Below are 8,202 nucleotides of genomic sequence, written 5' to 3' on the forward strand. Positions count from 1 at the left end.
GAAAGGAATACACAGTGGGAAGTTTGGGCTAATTTTGTAATTATGTTTTGAGAAATGAAGATTCCTATTGAATGCATCTCATATATTTCCTCACTTGTGGTTTAAATTCTCTCATCATTACAGAACATTCCTAAATGCAAAATAGCTCATGATTCCCATCCAAAAGTTTGCAAAAGTAAGTAAGCCTCATTGTGTTGGATTCCAAATAAATTTTGAAGGTTTACAAAAGCTTAAGTCTGGAGAAATAGCAAAGTTCGTCTAATGTAGGACTTTGCAGACCTCGTTAAATTAGAATTTCGATTTAAAATATATTTTTTGATTTTGTTTGTAATTTCATATTCTATAGGATACTACAAAATTCTTTTTAAGCAGAGGGATTAATTGAAAAATTCACAAATGATTCTGGCATTCTATTTGCCTACATACTCTTTAAAGAGAGTTAAAATTAGAACATAGTTAATAGATAATTCCCACAGTTCATGTGTACCATGTTAATGTGAATAATCTAGACAGAGTTGCCAACAAATGGATGACATTAATTTACACATTTAGAAAAACCAATTTTTTAAGGGTTTGTTTTAATATGGTATGAAGAGAGTAATTGTGTGACATCTTCTTTCTTTTACCTATATATAACACAGGAAGCCATTTCCTTATTTACATGCCTCTGTATACATGGAGAAAAATGCTAGGTTTCGAGTTTATTTTCTATTTTGTTTTTGTTTGATTGGTTCATCCTAGAGCTTGAACTCTTGGCCTGGGCACTGTCTCTGAGCCTGTTTATACTCAAGGCTTGTACCCTACCACTTCAACCTCAGTGCCACTTGAGTCTGTCTTTTGTGGAGAAGTTTTTTGGAGATAAGATTCTAAGAAACCTTCCTGCCTGGGTGGACTTTGAACCATAATTTTCCTATCTTAGCATCCTGAATATCTATGATAGTTAAAAAAGTATAAATATAAATAATATTTGCAAGTGTTCTGATCTCAAGAATTCCAGTGGAGGAAAAATGATGCAGCTCAGTTTATTGTGGTGTTCTTTTCAGAACAAGGAGGGCATCACATTTGCAGAGGTGTAGTATTTTTTCAAAATAGAGATAAGGTATTCATGATGTGAATTAAGGAATTTTAAGGTGCCACTTACAAGTTGGAAACTGTTGGCCTAGGATGACTTTATGGCATAAATCTTGGGAATGATGGTCATAGAAATAATAGCTTACTCTGATGATTGCTTACTCTTGAAGAATTAATTATTACATATGCTTCATAGTTTTATCCTCTACCAGAATGTGGCTATTTTTCTGTTGACTTCTCAATCTGTAACACCCCATTGGAAACTGCATCTATTGCAGAATTGCATAACATGCAAACATGTACTGTTTGAATTTCTAAGGAATGTTGAGAATTTAAAAATGAGTAGTTATTAGTCATATGAATTTTGAAGAACACATATATTCTGTCCTCTTCACAACTAACTTACTTTTAAAAGTTATGGGTTTCTGTAGCATTAAACTGTTTTCTGTTTTAGAATGAGAAAGTACTAAATTTATTCTTTTTTGAAAAATTTGGCATGTATATTGTGAAAATATTGTCTAGTTGGATAACATTCAAGTTGATGACTCTCTGATAAAGAAAGGGTAATTAATTCAAATTAGATGCCAAATAGTATTAATTTTTAAAATATTACTACATAAAGAATATTATTTACTGTGCCAATACAGTGAAATTATATTTTACGCAGCTTATTTTTTCAATTTTATTATCAAAGTGATGTACAGTGCAGTTACAGTAATTGTAAGGTATTAAATCATAACTTTTCAAACTTGTTAACCCTCCCTCATTTTTCTCACAGTTTTCCTTCACCCCTTCGCTCCTCACAAGTTGTAATGTATCTTTCCAACATATTGTCTTGTGAGTATTGCTATTGCATTGGTTTGCCTTTTGTCCTTTGTCTCACCATTATGCTTTTCCTCTTCCCTTCACTAATTAAGGCAAATGTATACACAATACAAAATGAAATACAGCAGGGATAAACCATAGGGGAAAAACCCAAAGAAAACAGAAATCACATACTTCATCAGAAACAACAACCACAAATGAAAAAAAATCTGTTTCCATATCTTGGAATTCGTTTTGCTTAGCATCAGCTAATATGGTTATATATACACATAACAAAGCCACTGGAAAATAATAGCTGCATGGATACTATATCATGAAAACAGCATGTTAACTTTTTGATGGTAAAGGTGGAATTAGGATTGGTGAATTCACGGTTGTGATAAAGGATTTTCAAGAGTTTTAAAGTAATGACAGTTAAATTTTAATTGTTCAAAATTTTTAACAACTTAGCCTATTAAAAAATTTTAAATTTCCTGGAAGAATAGGCTTTCATGCAAAGAAATCCAAAGAGACTTAGTAGAGAGGGAGCATTGTGGATGAAGATGGATCTTTTTCACACTAAACAAACAAACCTGAGAAACCTTGCTGTAAATCCTGTAGGTTCCCTTGGATTTGTCCTTACCCAGGAACAATATTCTCACTGTTTGAAACAAAGTTGTATTGGAATTTAAATTCAAAGTTCTTAAAAAGTAAGGCATCAAAATTTGTGAATTTACCTTTAATTACCAAACAGTAATTCTCTGAAAAAGATAATTTGAGTCAAAATATTTAGGGAGAAAATGCCCTCCACAATGAAAGACGGTGTTGGGATTACACATTTCTGTTTGTAACACTTTCCACAATGTATTTGGATGTGAAGCAGTGAAACACAGAAAAAAAATCTGATTGGATACTTCATACCAATTATTTCACATTTCTAAGTGGCTCACATAAAATAACATCCTTATTAATATGAGATAGTGAAGACTTCTGTTATTACATATGCCAAAAAGTTCAGAAAAGAATTGAGCAAACGAAAAAGTTAATAAAGAATAGTTTTCTTAGAAGCCTTAGCTAAGCGTATTGTCTACAGCAGTGAAGGGAGGCCGAAACTTTTTGATATAAATTGTGTTAGTATTTTTACTCCCTAAAGTGATTTTACGGAGCCCATTTGGCTCACTACAATGCAAGACATGAAAATAAATTCCACATCCAATGAGGCAACTTGAAGAGTTTTAAAAGACAAATAATGAAGATGTAGCAGTGGTGGAGCCCGTATAGTCCTTCAGCTTCACTAGACTTGAAGCCAAGAAGCTGTGATTAATTGGAACTCCGGCAAGAGCTAAGAGGAGGACATAGAAGTGGGACATAGAAGCATTGTCCTTTTGTAACAGACACTGTCTTCCAAGGTATGGGTGATTTAAATCTATTCTCCTCCATACATCTTGGTGAAGAAATGCAAGACCAAGAGAAAAATAATATATTGAAATAATTTTGCATAGAATAACTTCACTGTTCCTGATACGGTATGTAAGGAGATTCTTAAGAGAGAAGATAAAAGTGCATTATTTTTTGGTTTCCTCTAAGCATCATGTTAGCAAAATATATCTTTGAGGTTAGACAATTCTGATTGAACCAACAAGTGATGGAGTACTTATTTTTGTGGGCACTTTAGACACAAGAAGTCTTTCAAGGTAAAAGAAAAAAATATAGCCAAATATTTGTGAGCACATCTTCTTGGACTGGAGACAAAGTTTTACATTAGATTTCTCAGCATTAACATAGATGTGGTTTCATGGCGACCAAATGCAAGAGGGAAAGTTAATGGACTCACTTGGCCAATTAAACAGCATGAAAGAAGAAAATGGCAAATAATATTTAATGAATTACTTTGAACAATTACTTTGACAGAAGAAAGAAGGAAAAATATAATTCAAAATCAATTGACTTCAAAGTATGAAGAAAGAGTAGTGAAGAGAGATTAGAGAAAATATAGAGGATTGTTTTCTCTCCAGTGGAGTAATGGTTTCTTGATCTTGTTTCTTCCATTCTATCCTCACAAGCTACCAAGTGTGTCTCAGAACTGGATTATCCAGTTCAGACAGAAAACTCGTAGAAGAAAGATACTATTTGCAGCAGATGTAGGTGATTTATAACCTTAGACAATCTATTTAATTCTGTTCAAAATTCTCCCCTATCCCAAACTTCCCTCTTTGAACAGCTTTGCTTGCTTTTCCCAAGACTGCCATTCATTAGCTGATTAACATTTTGAGAGGTCATATTCATACTCTCTAGAGATTGCTGTTTGGTTGTGATTTTTGTGTGTTTTTGTTTCTTTTCGTGTTTTTTAACTGAATTTTAAAAGTTTGTGCAATTGTGTTACAATTAAATATATCCATCTAATTGTCCAATGCTCCTAGATCAGAGTCACTCCTTCCATCATTCTCAACCAATCCTTTCTCCAAGACTTATTTCCAATTTACCACTTCCTTTATCATATGTGTACATTGACTATTCTAGCTTTATTGCCCCTTGTTCATTTTTCATTCATTCTATGTCTTTAGTATATTTCCATTCTGGTTTCAACTTCCTTATAGTCATACTGTTAAACTGTCTATTAATACTTTGAAAGGTTTATATACATTCCATGGACTTTAAATCCTGCATATTTTTGAACTTATGTCAGCTTATATTTCCATAATTCATTCATCGGCAGCAACAATTTGCAAGACTGGAGACGTGAGGCACCTAAACATGTTTTATTCTCATCCATTTGGAAGATTAACCTTTAGTCAAAAAGAAAGTTAAAAAATGGCTTAGAATGTATTCCTAAATATGAATTTTTATAAATGGCTTTGTACAATGGTGTGATTCTTTTATTTTACATGGAATAATATTTTCTACTATCTATAAGTTTTGGAAATAGAAGAAAATTAAAATTTATACCTAGAGAGGAATACTATAGAAATAGAAGACAGATATTAGTTTTGTCATATCTCTGATGAGTACCCATATTCAAGACTTAAAGTCATTTCTTACTATGTTAGACAGAGAGAAAACATAAAATAACATATGATAAGGCAACTATTTGTGACTTTTTAAAATATACCTTATTAAATGATCAAATTTATTAGCTTACGTTTGGGTTTGATATTTAGGAGGCTGATCTATTTAACACATTTCTGGAAGGCCCTTACTGAAAAACACAAATTTTGGGTGATACTATTTCTACACTTTAATGAATGGTTGAACGTGTTTGGCAATAGTGCTGTGTAAATAATTCAACTCTATTGTAACTTGCTCTCTACACTTGAAAAATTTGTAAGTCACTAAGTATCATCAACTTGTCAAATGTTATTTTGGCGAATGTGATTTTTAAAAGTTTATTTGAAAAGGAATACACTTTCAGGAGATTAAATGTAGATTATCATTGGTTTGAGAGTGACATTTTTATAGCACAGAACCATGTTGTACTGAAGTTCCAGTGTTTTGAAGCACTCCTTAGTGCTTCAAATGTTTTTTTCTGAATTACATTTGACCTCTAAGGAAAGTTTTCCGGGCTTTGGTAGACCAATTATCGATCTATCCTTCCAAGAACTATTTTTTGGCCCACTTATATTGGAATAAAATCTTTCATTAATCATAGGGGAGGGGTATTAAAAATAATCTTATGACACTTTGTGAACTTGTTCACTCATATTGGCTGGTCATCTGTAAGTTGAATGTTTGAATTACAGTACTTTCTCTCAAATTTTGTGCTCATCCTTCATTTTAAGTTGCCTTGCATTTCACAATTGCTTACTGCTAATTCCTGGATCTCAAGGAAACATAGGAAATGAGAAATTGAGATGGGTCTTCAATTACTTTGTGTTGACATGTTGCATGGGCCTGGGTGAGAAGTATTGCCCTTGTTATCTGATGATGCAGGTAACTGGGACCTGGGATCCTAGGACTCATGGGTACTGCAGAAGAATAATACTTTCTGGACATCTTAGCAAAATTTGGGCATAATCAGTAGGAATTCTTCAGAAATACGGAGAAAGACAGTTTGGGACAAGCGAGTTAAAACAATAAACAGAACAGCAGACTAAAATCCATTATAGATTAGCGGAAAACATTGCTTTTTTTACCATGTGGATTCAGAAGACCAAGAACAGTTGGAATGTATCACAAGTTTATACTAAAGACATTGCATTGATACTTTTTATATTCTAATATATATTTTAAACATAATTATTTATATTCCAATTCTATTTATTGGAATAAATAAATATCAATTTATTTGTCAAATTATCAACTAATTCCAGTAAGTTTCACTGTGTGAAATATAAGATCTGCACATATAAATATAAAATATATAACTATATATAATATAAATAAAAGGCACACGTTTTGCATTGTTCTGTTGTAGTGACTGTATCAAAAGCAACTCTGTTTTAAAGTATTATTCCATTATCTCTACCTCAGTGTTTGATATAGTTAGACCTAAAGCTTTACTATTTGTAGATTTACAGCATGGAGGCAAGAGGAAACACTGTGATTAAAACATTATGAATTTAATGCCTAATAACGAGGAGAAACACATGGACTTCTCCTGCGACTATGAAAATATTTGGTGATAAAAAGGCAGTAGTGTAATTTCCTGCCCAGTTGGATGGTAGATAGGCCAGGACATTAAGTAATCATGCATACTAACAATTTTTTCACCTTCTTGGCTTTAGCTGCTTTTGAAATGGAAGATATAATAAACAATTATAATTTGATAAAATACCTTCTAGTCTGAACAGTTCTGTTTGAACTGTTCAGCTCTCTATGATCCCTTGTAACCAAGATGAGTTTTGTTCCAGTAAGGCAATCTATGCTGTCAGTGTAAGATATTCTGGTTGGTCTGTTCCCACATGGAAGAAGGATAAACCCTCAGGTAGACATTTGTGCCAGTAACACCTCATTTGGGAAAATGTCAGCTGAAGAAGTTTAGAAGTAGCTCTTAAGCAACGCTTACTTTGAATCCATTAGGTCCACAAAGCTAATTCAGTTGGATAAATAAGTACTTGAAAAAGCCATCACCTTTGGACCTATCTATAAATAATTGAGAGTACGATCAAATTCCAAATAAAAAGACTTAAGATAGTCATTGACAAAAAAAATTTGCAAATGTGAGCAATTGACTGATCAATATAATTTTTTCCACTATTCACAGAATTTTAGGGAAATAAGATCGATAGCATTGTTAGGAACAATAAGGTTTCCTTGTTACAGGTAGGCACCCATAGATATAAGCCTGTATAAAGATTGCATCATTAACTACTTAAATTTAGAGGATACTACATGCTTCAGCAGTACGTATACTCAAATTACATTACAGAGGTTAACATGGCACTTGCACAAGGATAATATGAAAATTTGAGAAGTATTCCATATTTTTCACTCTTCAGATGCAAGAAATGAAAAACAGTTATTAAAAAGTTGATTGTAAAATTACAAGTGTAACAATACAAGTAATTCATATAATTCAATTTAGTTTGATATCAGTGTATTAAATCTTCACCTCAGAAAAGCTTTTACATACCATAAACTTTACAAAACTTTTCAAATTAGACAACATTGTCATTTTATCCCAAAGAAAAATAATATTAAGACCTAGAAAAAAAAAGGAATCAAACTGTTTCTATATGGAATGCAATCGGAAAGGACACATTAATGACCCTATATATTATAAAATAATGTAGAATTCAAAGTATATCTAGGAGACAATAAAATAAATTATGAACATTATGCAAACATAGAATATAGAATATTTTAAAATATATTTTTTCAGACAAGCACCAGAAATCTTGTAGTTCCTGTACTACTTATTTCAACAGGTAAGTTAAAATTATTTCTGATTAAAAAATCACAAACACTGAAGAAATCATTATACATCAATACAAAAACTATTGAATACTTTTTGACATCCAATGCAGGCAATTCGCTTGGAAGAATTCCGCAGAATCCATGAATTTTTACAGTAAAATATTGGTGTTGCCGGGCACTGGTGGCTCATGCCTATAATCCTAGCTACACAGGAGACTGAGATCTGAGGATCATGGTTCAAAGCCAGCCTGAGAAGGAAAGTCTATGCTAATCTAATCTCCAATAAACCACTAGAAAACTGGAAGTGGAGCTCTGGCTCAAGTGGTAGAGTCCTCACCTTGAGTTGAAGAGCACAGGGATACCTCCCAGGCCCAGAGTTCAAGCCCCATGACCGACCAAAAAGAAAAAGATATTCCTCATATTTGGATTGTGAAAATATTTTGTAGGGACACAAAAGATGGACTTGCATTTTTG

The 8,202-nt window shown here is 32.6% G+C and overlaps 1 pseudogene; it reads left to right on the forward strand.

The window, feature by feature from the left end:
- Nucleotides 1–7,203: 7,203 nt before the first annotated feature.
- On the forward strand, nucleotides 7,204–7,300 carry LOC122100960 (annotated as a pseudogene).
- The last annotated feature ends 902 nt before the right edge of the window (nucleotides 7,301–8,202 follow it).

This window comes from Dipodomys spectabilis, unplaced genomic scaffold (assembly GCF_019054845.1).
Source record: "Dipodomys spectabilis isolate Male_0828 unplaced genomic scaffold, ASM1905484v1 ptg000612l, whole genome shotgun sequence".
NCBI classification, from domain to species: domain Eukaryota; kingdom Metazoa; phylum Chordata; class Mammalia; order Rodentia; family Heteromyidae; genus Dipodomys; species Dipodomys spectabilis.